Source organism: Vicia villosa, unplaced genomic scaffold (genome assembly GCF_029867415.1).
Source record: "Vicia villosa cultivar HV-30 ecotype Madison, WI unplaced genomic scaffold, Vvil1.0 ctg.002687F_1_1, whole genome shotgun sequence".
In the NCBI taxonomy this organism is placed as follows: Eukaryota; Viridiplantae; Streptophyta; class Magnoliopsida; order Fabales; family Fabaceae; genus Vicia; species Vicia villosa.
In genome coordinates, this window is record NW_026706005.1 from 36,929 (window position 1) to 52,767 (window position 15,839).

Genomic DNA, 15,839 nt, shown 5'->3' on the forward strand with positions numbered 1-15,839 from the left:
AATTAATCTAATCCCTTTGTGCATGCCAAGTACTCGCTCTCGAAGTGAAGACTTAGCGCTGCCAATTCCCGAACCGGAGCATTCTATCACTGTATCACGTCGATTACAACGTACTCGCACTCTTGTTCCTACTCCTACTTCTGAACCAGTTGAAGAACTAAACATGGGAGAACAGCCGCGTCCTCTCAAATCTTATGCTATTCCTTCGCAAGCTGAACCTCACAATAGCATCGCTGCTCCTGCTATTGAGGCGAATAATTTCGAGCTTAAACCATCGTTGTTGTCAGCTGTACAACAAAACCAATTTTGTGGAAATGCGACGGAAGATCCTAATCTTCATTTGTCAGTGTTCCTGCAATATGCAGACACTGTAAAAGCAAATGGTGTCAGTTCGGAAGCTATCTGACTGCACCTTTTTCCTTTTCACTGAGGGATAGAGCTAGAGCCTGGCTCCAGTCTTTACCCGCCAATTCTGTCACGACCTGGAATGAACTTAAGAAAGTCTTCCTGGCGCGTTATTTTCTACCTAGTAAGACCGCCATGCTAAGAGCCCAGATCAATGGGTTTAGACAAAAAGACAACGAGTCTTTATTTGAAGCGTGGGAGAGATACAAAGACATGCTTAGACTTTGTCCACACCATGGTTTAGAACAATGGTTAATCATCCATACCTTCTACAATGGTCTCCTCTACAATACGAGACTTACGATTGAAGCCTCCGCAGGTGGCGCACTGATGGATAAAGAATATGCTGATGCCTACGCACTTATCGAAAGTATGGCTCAAAACCATTATCAATGGGGAAGCGAGAGAGCTCAATCAGAGAAAACTTCTGGAGAGAAATCTTCAACGAAGAGTGGAATGTACGAGATAAGTAGCCTCGACCGCGTTAACGCCAAAGTCGATGCCCTAACTCAGAAGATTGAAAACCTCACTATAGCACTTGTAGCCGCCGTGGCTGTTGTTTCCCCAAATTGCGAAATATGCGGGATGTCTGGACATGCTGCCCCCGAGTGCCAACTCTTGGCAGGAGTTTCCCCTGAACCAGTAAACTATGCTCAAGGAAACCCCTACTCAAACACGTATAACCCAGGATGGAATAATCACCCTAATTTCTCGTACAAGAACAATAATGCTTTATACGCACCTGGTCAAGCACCCAGTGTACCACCTGGATATCAAAAGGCACCATTCGCTGCTACTAACGTCCCCAGGAAGTCTAATTTAGAAATAATGATAGAAAATTTCATAGCCACTCAGACTCAGACTAATAAGGATCTCATAAACCAGAACATGCACACTAATGAGCAAATCAAACAGTTAGCGACTAAAGTAGACGCGTTGGCCACTCACAACAAGATGCTCGAGACACAAATCTCTCAAGTGGCACAGCAACAAGCACCTACTACCGCACCTACTGGGACATTTCCAGGACAGCCACAACCAAGCCCAAAAGGACATGCTCAAGCTATTATTCTGCGAAGTGGTAGAGAGATGGATGAACCGACTGACCCTAGGCTTAAAAACCCTGCTATGTTCCAAAGCCCTAGGAAGACAATTGAGGAGGAAAGTAGAGCCAAGGATAAACCAAGTGATCTGAAGGAGAAAGAGGACAAAGAAGGCGAGACGGAGGAAAAAGAAGCGCCATACATACCTCCACCACCTTATAAACCACCTATCCCGTACCCTCAAAGGCTCGAGAAATCTAAAAACATAGGGCAATTTAAGAAATTTGTCAAACTTCTTAAACAGTTAAACATCACAATTCCGTTTACAGAAGCCATTACCCAAATGCCCTCATATGCTAAGTTCCTAAAAGAAATCCTATCGAATAAGAAGAAATTAGAAGACAACGAGACCATAACACTCACTGCTGAATGTAGTGCCATAATTGAAAATAAAATGCCACCTAAGCTGAAAGACCCAGGAAGTTTCTCCATACCCTGCAATATAGGAAAATTTGTCATAGACAAAGCTTTATGCGACTTAGGAGCTAGTATTAGCCTAATGCCTTTGTCCATTTGCGAGAAACTAAACATGGCAGATCTAAGACCAACCAATATGTCAGTACAACTTGCAGACCGATCTATCAAGTATCCTGTAGGTGTTCTTGAAAATGTACCAGTCCGCATCGGACAATTCTACATCCCTACGGATTTCATAATTATGGATATAAAAGAAGACGTCAATACTCCTATAATCTTAGGAAGACCTTTCCTAGCTACCGCTAGAGCCATTATAGACGTAAATAAAGGCAAGTTAACATTCGAAGTAGGTGAGGAGAAGGTCGAGTTTATTCTAACACAATTCCTTCAAGCCCCCGCTATAGAAGATACATGTTATCTGGTGGATGTTATTGATGAATGTATAAGAGAGATAGGATTATCAAAAGAATCTTACTCTGAAGTTATAAAGATTACGATGCCCCTGATCTTCGAAGATGACAATTGGCGACCGGAATATCGAGACGATAGTTTAAGCGAATGCTTAGCTTTCACACCTAACCCTATGCCTTGCCCAAAGAAACCAGCCTTGGACCTTAAACCATTACCCAAGACTCTTAGGTATGAATATTTAGACGATGAGCTCAAAAGACCAGTAATAGTCAATGCAGAGCTAGAAGCCACAGAGACTGAGAAGCTATTACAAGTTTTAAGAAAGTATCCATCTGCGTTAGGATATAACATTGCTGATCTGAAAGGAATAAGTCCTTCCATATGTATGCATCGCATCACGTTGGAAGAAGATTGCAAAACCTCTAGGGAGCATCAAAGAAGGATTAACCCTATATTGAGCACAGTAGTTAAAGATGAAGTTACCAAACTTCTGAACGCTGGAATTATATATCCAATCTCTGATAGTCAGTGGGTAAGTCCGGTCCATTGTGTACCAAAGAAGGGAGGCATAATAGTTACCATAAACAAGTCAGGCGAATCTATAGCCGAAAGAAAGGTGACTAGAGCAAGGATGTGTATTGACTACCGTAAGTTAAACAAAGCCACGAGGAAAGACCATTTCCCTCTTCCCTTTATTGACCAAATGCTCGAACGCTTAGCAAAACATTCCTATTACTGCTACCTGGATGGTTACTCTGGATTATTTCAGATCCCGATCCATCCTGATGACCAAGAGAAAACAACCTTCACGTGCCCTTATGGAACATTCGCTTTTAGACGAATGCCTTTCGGATTATGCAACGCCCCTGCAACATTTCAGAGATGCATGTTATCGATTTTTGCTGATTACATAGACAACATCATGGAAGTCTTTATGGACGACTTCTCTATGTGTGGGGAAGATTTCGAAGGATGTCTCTCAAATCTAGAAAAAGTATTGGACAGATGTGTACAAGTCAACCTCGTCCTAAACTGAGAAAAGTGTCACTTTATGGTTAAACAAGGGATTGTACTTGGACACGTACTCTCCAAAAGAGGAATAGAAGTCGATAAAGCAAAGATCGAAGTAATAGAAAATCTCCAACCCCCAAAAAAGTTAGAGAGGTACGAAGCTTCTTAGGACACGCAGGTTTCTACAGAAGATTCATAAAGGACTTTTCTAAGATCTCTAAACCTCTGACTTGCCTCCTAATGAAGGACGTTGAGTTTAACTTCAACGATGAATGTCTAGAAGCCTTTGAAGTACTAAAGACGGCCCTGATATCCGCACCCATAATGCAACCACCCGACTGGAATTTACCATTTGAAATTATGTGTGATGCAAGCGACTATGTTGTAGGAGCTGTCTTGGGCCAAAGGAAAGATAAGAAACTCCATGCAATATACTATGCAAGTAGGACCTTAGACCCTGCACAAATGAATTACGCCACAACCGAAAAGGAACTCCTGGCCGTGGTCTTCGCGTTAGATAAGTTTCGTTCCTATCTAATAGGAGCAAAAATAATAGTTTACACCGACCATGCATCCATTAGGTATCTACTAGCTAAACAAGATGCAAAACCTAGACTATTAAGGTGGATCCTATTACTACAAGAATTTGATTTGTAAATCAAAGATAAAAAAGGGACCGAAAACGTTGTAGCCGACCATTTATCTAGGATGGAAGGTATTAAGACAGAAGAAACACCAATCAACGATGATTTCCCCTATGAACGCTTAATAGCACATTTAGAATCTGAAATCGACACATTGGAACAACATAAAGCGCAAACCGTTAAGACACTAAGCACCGGAACCACGCTGCCATGGTATTCCGATTTCGTCAATTACCTAGCTGCGAGAGTGCTTCCGCCCGACATGACTTATCAACAAAAGAAGAAGTTCTTCCATGACCTTAAACAGTATTATTGGGATGAACCCTTGCTATTCAAGAGAGGCGCTGATGGGATATTCCGCCGATGTGTCCCGGAAGAAGAAATAGAAAGCATAATACGTCATTGCCATGATGCCCCCTATGGTGGGCATGCTAGCATATCAAATACATGCGCTAAGATTCTGCAAGCAGGTCTCTTCTGGCCTAACCCGTGGAAGGATGTCCACATCGCTGTTAGAAACTGCGACCGATGTCAGCGCACTGGAAACATATCTAGGCGAGATGAAATGCCACAAAAAGGCATTTTAGAAGTAGAAATATTTGATGTGTGGGGAATTGATTTTATGGGACCTTTCCCATCTTCCTTCGGTAATAACTACATACTTGTCGCAGTCGATTACGTATCTAAATGGATAGAAGTTGTAGCCTCGCCCACAAACGATGCACAAGTAGTTATTAGGCTATTCAAAAATATAATCTTTCCAAGATTTGGTGTACCAAGATTAGTCATTAGCGACGGAGGATCCCACTTCATATCTAGAATTTTCGAAAAACTCTTAGTGAAATATGGAGTCCGACACCGTTTAGCAACACCTTATCACCCACAAACGAGTGGACAAGTCGAAGTCTCGAATAGAAAAATTAAGCAAATACTTGAAAGGACTGTTTCCACATCTAGGAAGGATTGGTCAACTAAGTTACACGAAGCACTATAGGCGTATAGAACCGCCTACAAGACACCAATAGGAACCACGCCCTTCAAATTAGTATATGGTAAATCTTGTCATCTACCGGTAGAACTAGAGCATAAAGCCTACTGGGCAATAAAAACCTTAAACCTAAGTTACACCGCCGCAGGCGAAAGAAGGCTATTGGATATCAACGAGTTGGAAGAAATTAGATTGGATGCTTACGACAATGCTAAGATTTACAAAGAAAGAACAAAGAAGTGGCACGATAAACACATCTCAAGGAAGGAATTCAGTGAAGGAGATGTGGTGCTAGTGTTTAATTCTCGACTTAAGCTATTCCCAAGAAAACTTCGTTCAAGATGGTCTGGTCCATTCGAAGTTACCAAAGTATATCCGAGTGGCGCTATCGAAATTAAAGGAAAATCGAGCGATAGCTTCGTTGTAAACGGGCAGCGATTGAAACATTACCATATTGTTGAAAACAAAGACTACACTGATAGTCTTAAGCTCGTAGAGTTAATCGTCGAGTCGTAGAACTAACCATCGGTTCGTCGAGCTTGTGACGTTAAATAAAGCGCTTTCGTGGGAGACAACCCGCCTTTTAACTTTAATTTTCTGTTAAGTTATTTTAATTTTAAAAATGTTTTATTAAAATTTATCTTCTTTTCTTTCTTCACTCTTATTTCAAAATACTAACTCTTTGTTTTAAATCATGCTAACTTAAAACTTTTCTTTCTGATTTCATAAAAAAATTCCAGGATACTAACCACTTTTCTGACTTTAGAGATGGATTTCACTGATGACATGGTAGTTACTTTTGGGAGTGAGGATCAGCAGAGACGATATGAGATTCTGGCACAACGTGAGATGGGTCTCACCGCTTTCTCGCATGATGCGACTCTGACAGTTCTAGGTATCCGGGAGAGTGTGCATTTTATGCTTCATCAGATTGGATGGGAGGATCTCCTTACCACCCGTACACCCACTTTCCGCAACCTGACCTTAGAGTTTCTGAGTTCCCTCCGATATGAGCCTAGACTTGGATTAGGTTTCAACAGAGGAAGAGTTTCATTCAGATTGTTTGGATTCACCTACCGCTTCACCACCCATCAGTTGGCCGAGCTACTAGGATATCCCACAGGCATGGATGCCTTGATGGAAGTCTATGATGAGTACTTCCCTGATAACATCGTTGACTACTTTTGGAGTACCATATCTGGTAGAAACCAGAATGATCTACGACTCTCTTCAGAAATCCACAATCCCGCCATTAGGTATTTCCAGATGATTCTAGCTTTCACACTTCTTGGAAAACCTTTGTCGATACTTCGGTGACTAAGGATGAGTTAGGCATTATGATGTGTGTTTTCCAAGCCAGACCGGTTATGGGAGTCTCCTTTATGCTTGCTAGGATGGAAACTCTGGCCCAAGATACCATCGGTCCTATCCTTGTAGGGGGTCTTGTTACTAAGATTGCCCGTGCTTTATCTTTGAGAGGCCCGCTTGCTATATTGATTCCTTATGGAGGATTCAAATCCATGGACATGGAGTTTTGCTTCAACAAGAGCCTAATTAGCAACTACGAGTCTCCACCTTATCAGCTTCTCGTGAACTATGAGCCAGTTAATCACTTTGCTCTACCTTGCATTAGGTTCACAAGTCTTCACAAGAAAAAAATTGGATTTATGACTTGGAAGGACAAGGTGAGAATGACTTCGAGGAAGAAGAAAGTGATCCGAGGACACCGACTGGTTACTATGACATTGATACTACACCTGATGAGGATGTGCCTATGGTTGACCACACTGCTGCTATGGAGACCTTTCGGAACCACGCTGCTGTACTTCGTACCGATTTAGGGAGACTCCGAGGAGATTTCCACGGATTTATGGATTTGGTCACGGAAAATCTCGACAGTTTTCATCAACACTTTCAGTCCATCCCGCCTCCGAAAAGTGGCTAATTGAAGGCCGTTAGTTTTTATTTCTAACTCTTACATTTAGACAATGAGGACATCGTCTAGTTTAAGTGTGGGGGAAGGGAATGCTTAGTTAGGATTTACCGCTTTAGAAGTTTTAAATTTTTAGTTTTTCAAATTTCAGCATTTTAATTAGTTAGTATTTCTATTTTTAGAACAAAATTTTAATTTTCGGTTTTTGATTCTAATAAATTCAGCATTTTCTTTATTCTATTTTTATATTTTTTCTACTATATGTTCCCTCTGCTAAGTTATACTGTGTGTGCATTGTTAGAAATTAGTGTTTCTAAAAATATATCTTCTAAAGATTGCTCTATTAGAAAAAATTTGCACTGCTATTAGCTTTATCTGTTAGACACAACATGCATTTTCTGTCTGCTACCTATACTACTGCACTGCTTTGAATTCAACTGGTATAGGATAGAGCTATTATCTGCTACTGATAACTTTATATGCACCCAATTAAATACTTTGACTACTAGTCAAGAGTATTTTTACCAAAATAATGTTGGTCCAATAGAATGCATGCAGTCTTGGTCAAAATTGGAATCTCTGCGCAACACACAGACACGCAAGACAGGCGCACATGCATGTACATGCATGTCTTTCATCCGTCAGAATGGGCCCCACGCCGGTCGGCGTAACCTCCCTCCATCCGTTCGGCGTCTTCTTTAAATTCAGAAGAGGCGCATTCGTTCGTTCCAAGCCAGAAGCAACCATTTCCTCTTCTATTCAAACTTCTCAGTACCAAATTAATTTCCATGTTCAACTTCAATTCAAACCTCACCTTAATTCCATTCAACACTCATTCAATCTACTCATTCACTCTCTGCTATATATATTGTACCACTGCCACAAACAGAACCATAAACCACAAGTATCTTTCTGCTACTTCTTCTACAATTTCTTTCACACTTCCAGCAGAAAATTTACTATGGCTAACCTCAACAACCAAAACGAAGAAGAGTTCCCCGGTGTTATTTTCCAAGTTGGAGAAGCAGGAGAAATCCAACGAAACAGATACCGACATTTCGCTTAGAGAGGGGTGGAAGCATCAAGGTTCGCCCATATCGATAGCTTGCGAAGTTTGGGGCTGTACAAAATCGGTGTGCAAATATTACTCCAGCAAACGGGATTATCATTCGTGAGCACACTCGACTACCCCACATACGAGGCATTAATCTTGGAGTTCCTAAGTTCTTACATTTACAACACACCCACCGACGCTTCTCACAACCTTATCTGAACCGCTACCTTCCGACTATTCAACCGAGAATACACCATGAATCAAGCAAGCATTAGTGCTCTTTTTCGGTTCCCACGTGTTGATGGAGCCAACTATAGAATTCCGCCCGAGCTTGACTGGCAAGGAGCCTCAAACGATACTTGGCGTCGAATATCCGGTAATGATAATGTCGCTCCCGACATGCACTTCTCTTCGCAAATTCATAACTCGGGTATGCGTTACTTCCACCGCATTTTAGCAAATACTATCTTTGGAAGAACCAACATCAACAAAGTCAATAGTAAGGAGTTATACTTCTTTTATTGTGCCTTCGCCAATCGTAGGATCAATGCCAACACTTTCCTTATGTCTCACATTGAAGCTCTCGTATCAAGAGAAGGAAACACACCATTCTGTGTAGGATGGGTTGTCACTGGTATAGCTCGAGCCCTTGACCTGAATGATAGGCTCAAAAATTGACCTTCTCTATCGCCCGTTTTTATGGATATCAATAACTGCAGAGCTGGTCGCCTTATCAAATCAAGACCAGACGGAAGGTACAACTCATGGTGCGAAACAAGGAAATTCGTAGTGTCCTACTGCCAAACATCGAGATCACTAGGATATACCGCAGAGAGAACTGGATCTATGATATCGACGCACCTGCTCCTGGTGAGAACGTAGAAGATAATCAAAATAATGCAGATAATGTGGATGAGGTTGAACAAGAAATGGATCAAGGAGAGCCCCAGCCTGATGAAAACCCCCAATCCAATCCTGAAAATGTTGCTGGACCATCTGTACCTCCGCCCCGAAGAAGGAATCAACCATTCGCACTGGATGATGTGTATAGAAAGATGATACGCAACCACGAGGAAGAAACTCAGTGTCATCAAAGGATTGAGGCGGGTCAGAACGAAATGATGACGCTGATGCGTGAAATGCAAAGAGATCAACATGACTATGTGTACTAGAATAATCGTAGCATTGCAGACCTCACTGAAGAAATGCAATGTTTGACATATCATGTTAAAGGCTTACATGAGTATGTGTACCATGTTGGGATAGTTCCACCTAGAGACGGCGATGAAGGTCGGAGAGGAGGAAGAACACAAACTCGAGGGAGAGCACGAGGGAGAGGAAACGAGTAGTGAGTTTTCACCGTTTCTACCACACAAGGTCGCATTGAGGACAAAGCAACGTTTAAGTGTGGGGGAGGAAGCTTGCTGCTTTTCACTTTATTATTTTCGATAGATTTTTAAAATTTTAGTATTTAATTTCCAGTATTTTTAGTTATTTCCCTTAAAAAAAATATTTTAGTTTCCTGTCATTCCAACCCATGTACTCTAAGTTTAATATATGCGAGTATTTTCCGTTTGTCGAATTCTCTGCCTACTTGAACTATAAACCTTTTTACTTTATACGCATAGCTTGACACACTCGAAGAGTACAAGAACACAACAATTTATGATATGATAGAACCGGAGCACTAGCAAACAAAATCGCTACAGTTTTGACACTCTAGATCTCCGATTTATGCAAGACTCAATTTAAGTACCTATTATTTCAAATTCTTTAATCTCTATCTTTAAAGTAGCTTCGAGTAGTTTATTCAGCAGCCGGCACCATCTTAAACACAAACTACGTAGAGAGCCGATGAATATAAGTGAATGATCCTGAAAAATTTTCAGTAAAGAATTTAAAAGATTGCTCTGACTAAGCTAGGAGACTCTCACCCGGTCATTTAACCCAAAGGATGTATATCTCACAAACAATAAAGAAACCTATTGTCAGTTGGTTCAAAAGTATCTGATATTGAACTTGGTAGGGCGAATTACAGTTCGTTCCCCCGCAGCGTACAATTGGTTAAAGAAGTGGGTACCACAGAAATGTGTCAGAGCCCCGTGCTAATAAGGATCAGAGTCACTAACCGGTTACTCTACTATGTGCGTGTGAAGATAAAGGGCTTAATGTGATTGTGCTCGAATGAAAACAAGCAAAATCTAGCGAAAGGGTCTAGATGAGCTGTAATAGCATGATTTGAATTGGTCTGCATAAGCCGGAGTTGTCCAGTGTCGCTACTGTACGTCTAGTGTTTACATTGAGCTATCGTGTCTCTAACAAAGTATCGCTGCAACCGAGTACGGATCGAGATGATTTTCATGCATGTGTAAAATCTTTTTCTTGATTGTTTGCTTAAGGGCAAGTAAATTTCAAGTGTGGGGGAGTTTGATAACACGAAAACGTATCGTATATTTAGCTTAATTTACATGCATTATTATTCTATTTTATTTTGATTTTATTATTTTATTTTGTATTATGCCGGTATTTCTATTTGTTTTCAGGTATTTAATAAAATCAGGACTTGCAAAGGAAATGAAGGAAAAATAGTCGAATTAAAGATTAAAAGGCCAAAAAGGGTGTAACATTCAGAAAGAAGAAGACAAGGCAAGCCAAAGGCCCAGACTACAAGCAGCCCACGACGAGAGGCGCACCAGGCCACCTGCCGGTCAGCGCACCCCCCTCCCTTCCGTTCGGCACCCCTCTAAAATATGGTGTCTGACGTAAGTCACACACCCAGGCCCAGAGGAGTCTGTTTTCAAAGACGCTACTTTCTCTCCTACATTTTCTCCGCCGTGAGATGCTATTACGAGACATTTCAAAACCTAGTGCTGCTCTATAAATACAACACAAGAACTGAATCAAAGGGTTACGAAGTCTTACCCTACTACCGTCAAGAGGTCATTTGTTTTCTTTCCAGTTCTGTTCTTATTTTCCTACCCGCTTCCGACAATAGATTTCCACACCGGAAACTCTATTGCGATTCAGTTTCTTTTTCCAGCTTCAGAATTCATTTTAGTTTTAAGAGTAGATTTTGTTTTCGTTATTTACTTTCGTCCCAGATTCAAGATTCGGTACTGCAAGATACAATTCTCTAGTCTGCAATTTAATTCAGGTTTATTTATTTGCATTTAATTAATATTGTCTGTTTATGTTAATTTATCAAATTATGTCCGGATTATGTTATATCTATTATATATGTTATAATTCGTCTATTAAAACAATGTCCGACTAAATACCTTTATCGGTATGTAAGGTCACATAATCGAGGGAATCGAGTAATCCTTTGATGTAGTTTATTAATCAAACTTATTTGTCTGGCTGATATTTCTAAACGCTTAATTAAATTGTTTTGTAACGAGAGTTAAAAACAGTAGAAGTTAGGATCAATAAAAACAAGAGTTTGAGATTTTAATTGGACCTTAGAAATTAGGCATTAACCTTAAATACAGCGAGAGCTCTTTAAGGGTAATTAGTTTTCATTGGTTTTCAAAATCACTTTGAACTTTAATTGATACAGCGAGAGCACTCACTTAGGTTTAATAGTGAAATCATAATCAATAAACACGAGAGTGTGAGAGGAGGGTTTTTAAACTAATGATTTCTATAGAAAACTGATTTTAAAATTACGATCCGCATCGATGGCTTACTAGATCCCCGAAGTCCGACCATTGCATACCGATATGATTATCCTAGATTCAACTTAATAATATTCCCTTTTAATTCCCGTGTGATCAATAATCAATTGAATATTAGCCTTAGATTTACGTAGTAGCGATTAACTACATTTAGGTCGATTCTTAGTCCCTGTCGGTTCGATATCTTTTAAAACTACGCGATTGACTGTGCACTTGCAGTCATAATCATAGACATACCCCATTGTCGCGATCAGGCCCGTGCGAGTACAATTCTTTCTTTTCCCTACATTTTTCATTCATTCGCATATAGACATAGATATATTACACACCCTTTAGATAGAAACAAACATAGGTGAATACCATCGAGTACAATGGGCGCGAGGGGTGCTAGTACCTTCCCCTTGCGTAACCGACTCCCGTACCTAGATTCTCTGGTCACAAGGCCCTGTTCCTTCCTTTGCTAGGTTTCCTGGTATTCCTTTCCCTTATGGGATAAATATATTAGTGGCGACTCTGTTCATTTTTCGCGAGCGTGCGACACTGATCATGTAAAGAAGATAATCAGAAGTCTTCCCAGAAGATGGGGACCAATGGTTACAACATTCAAGATTGCAAAGAACTTGAATGAAGTATCTCAAGAGACCTGAAAAGGGAGAATCTTCTGAACACAGAAGATCTGGCAAGAAGAAGGTAGTGTGCTATGAATGCAAAGAACCTGGACACTACAAGAATGAATGTCCTAAGCTTCAGAGGGAAAAGCCCAGAAAGAAGTTTGAAAAGAAGAAAGGCATGATGGCTACATGGGATGACTATGATTCATCTGATCAAGAGTCAGACTCTGAAGATGAGCAAGCAAACATAGCACTCATGGCAACAGTTGATGCTGGTGAAGAATCCACTTCTGATTCAAACTCTGATGAGGTATTTTCTGAACTCACTAGAGAAGATTTAGTTCCCAGCTTATCAGAACTTCTTGATGTCAAGAGTCAACTTAGTATCAAATAAAAAAAGCTCAAAAAGTTTTTTGAATCTGAAACTAAGAGACTTGAAATAGAAAACTCTGAACTAAAAGAAAATGTTTTAAAATTAACTAATGATGTTGAAACATCTTCAAGTTCAGAAAAGTCTATTCCAAGCACTAAAAATATTCTGAAAGAATATGACTTGAGCTTCAGAAAGTTCTTATCTAGAGGTATAGGCAGAAGTCAGCTAGCCTCTATGATTTATGGTGTTAGTGGAAACAAGAGGATATGTATAGGCTTTGAGGGTGAAACCCCATATAAACTTGAACCTGTTGATGAAATGATCATTAACTACAAACCTTTGTATGAACAGTTCAAGTATGGTCATTCTCATGATATCAAACACACATCACACTCTAAGAGTTTCCATATCACACACACAAAGAAATATGCTCTTGCACATTCTGGAAAATCTTATGTAAAATCTCAGTTCAATCAGAACATGAGAAGGACTAACCCCAAAGGACCCAAAAGAATGTGGGTACCTAAGGAAAAGATAATTCCTGTTGCAGATCTTCTTCACAGTGCAAACGACAAACATGTCATGGTACCTGGACTCTGGGTGCTCACGTCACATGACGAGAAGAAGGTCTATGTTCCAAAGTCTGGAACTTAAATCTGATGGAGAAGTAAAGTTTGGAGGGAATCAGAAGGGCAAAATCATAAGCTCAGGAACCATATTCATTGGTAATTCTCCCTCTATATCTAATGTTCTTTTAGTAGATGGTTATGACATAATCTTTAATCAAAAGTATTGTAAAGCTATTAGTCAGAAGGATGGCTCAATCCTATTTACAGGCAAGAGAAAGAACAACATTTATGAGATTGATCTTTCAGATCTTAAGAACCAACAGGTTACTTGTCTTCTGTCTGTTAACGAAGAGCAGTGAGTCTGGAATAGAAGATTGGGTCATGCTAGTTTGAGAAAGATCTCTCAGACTAACAAACTCAATCTGGTCAGAGGACTCCCTAATCTGAAATATAAATATGATGCTCTTTGAGAAGCATGTCAGAAAGGGAAGTTTTCAAAACCTGCGTTTAAATCTAAAAATGTTGTCTCTTCCTCTAGGCCTTTAGAACTTCTGCACATTGATCTTTTTGGCCCAGTCAAAACAGCATCAATCAGAGGCAAGAAATATGGATTGGTCATTGTAGACGACTATAGCAGATGACCTTGGGTAAAGTTCTTAAAACACAACGATGATTCACATTCTGTGTTCTTTGACTTCTGTAATCAGATTCAATCTGAAAAGGAATGTAAAATCATAAAAGTCAGAAGTGATCATGGCGGTGAACTTGAGAACAGATTCTTTGAAATTTATTTCAAAGAAAATGGTATTGCCCATGATTTCTCTTGTCCTAGAACTCCACAACAAAATGGAGTTGTAGAATGAAAGAATAGGACTCTATAAGAAATGGCCAGAACCATGATCAATGAGACTAATATGGCTAAGCATTTCTGGGCAGAAGCAATTAACACAGCTTGTTATATTCAGAATAGAATCTCCATAAGACCTATTCTAAATAAGACTCCTTATGAATTATGGAGGAACAGAAAGCCCAAAATTTCATATTTCCATCCATTTGGATGTGTATGTTATATTCTAAATACTAAAGATCAATTGAACAAGTTTGATTCCAAAGCTCAGAAGTGTTTCCTTCTTGGATATTCTGAACGCTCTAAGGGCTACAGAGTATACAATACTAAAACTATGGTAGTAGAGGAATCAATCAATATCAGATTTGATGATAAGCTTGGCATTGAAAAGCCAAAGCAGTTTGAGAATTTTGCAGATATAGATATCTCTAACTCAGATCATGAAGAACCCAAGGGAAAGGATGTATCAAAAGATCAAGTTGCGGCGTCTTTACAGAATCTCAGAATGTCTGAAGAGCCAACACTCAGAAGATCCTCTATACTCAACTCTGCTCATCCAGAAGATGTTATTATTGGAAAGAAAGATGATCCCATCAGAATAAGAGCATTCCTCAAGAACAATGTTGAATGTCAATTTGGTTTAGTGTCTTTGATTGAGCCAACTTCTGTTTATCAAGCTCTGGAAGATGTTGACTGGATAATTGCTATGCAAGAAGAGTTAAATCAGTTTACAAGGAATGATGTTTGGGATTTAGTTCCAAGACCTAAAAGATTCAATATCATTGGAACAAAATGGGTTTTCAGAAACAAGCTGAGTGAGAAAGGTGAAGTCATCAGAAACAAAGCCAGACTGGTTACTCAAGGATATCATCAGTGGCCAGGTCAGAATCTATTAGATTGTTAATTTCTTTTGCCACTCAGAATATCATCACTCTGTATCAGATGGATGTTAAGAGTGCCATTTTAAATGGTTATAAATATGAAGAAGTTTATGTCCACCAACCTCCTGGTTTTGAAGACTCTAAGTCTCCAGAACATGTTTTTAAACTTAAGAAATCATTATACGGTTTGAAGCAAGCTCCCAGAGCTTGGTATGAAAGATTAAGTTCTTTCCTTCTGGATAATGGTTTCACAAGAGGAAAAGTAGACACAACTCTCTTTTGTAAAACCTATAAAAAGGATATGCTTATTTGTCAAATTTATGTTGATGATATTATTTTTGGAAGATCTAATGCTACACTTGGAAAGGAGTTTGCTAGGTCTATGCAGGCAGAATTTGAGATGAGCATGATGGGAGAACTCAAATATTTCCTAGGCATTCAGATCAATCAAACTTCTGAAGGAACCTATGTTCATCAGACTAAGTATGTCAAAGAACTTCTGAAGAAGTTCAAGCTATCTGAAAGCAAAGAAGAAAAAAATCCAATGCATCCAACTTGCGTATTAGGTAAGGATGAGGTAAGCAAGAATGTAAATTAGAAGATCTAAAGAGGTATGATAGGGTCTCTTCTCTATCTGACTGCTTCTAGACCTGATATTTTATTAAGTGTATGCTTGTGTGCTAGATTCCAATTAGATCCTAGAGAATCTCACTTAACTGTTGTTAAGAGAATTCCTAGGTATCTGAAAGGTACTACTAATGTTGGTTTAGTCTACAGAAGATCTGAAGAATACAACTTAGTAGGATATTGTGATGCTGATTACGCTGGAGATAGAGTTGAAAGGAAAAGTACTTTTGGAAGCTGTCAGTTTCTGGGAAGTAACCTGGTCTCCTGGTACAACAAGAAGCAAGCAAT

At 39.7% G+C, this 15,839-nt stretch overlaps 1 non-coding gene across 1 annotated transcript; it reads right to left on the reverse strand.

Annotated features, from left to right (window-relative positions):
• Positions 1 to 540: 540 nt before the first annotated feature.
• Positions 541 to 647, reverse strand: LOC131639562 (small nucleolar RNA R71). Its single transcript, XR_009294988.1, has one exon. It is a non-coding gene; the product is annotated as a small nucleolar RNA R71 (small nucleolar RNA).
• Positions 648 to 15,839: the final 15,192 nt, after the last annotated feature.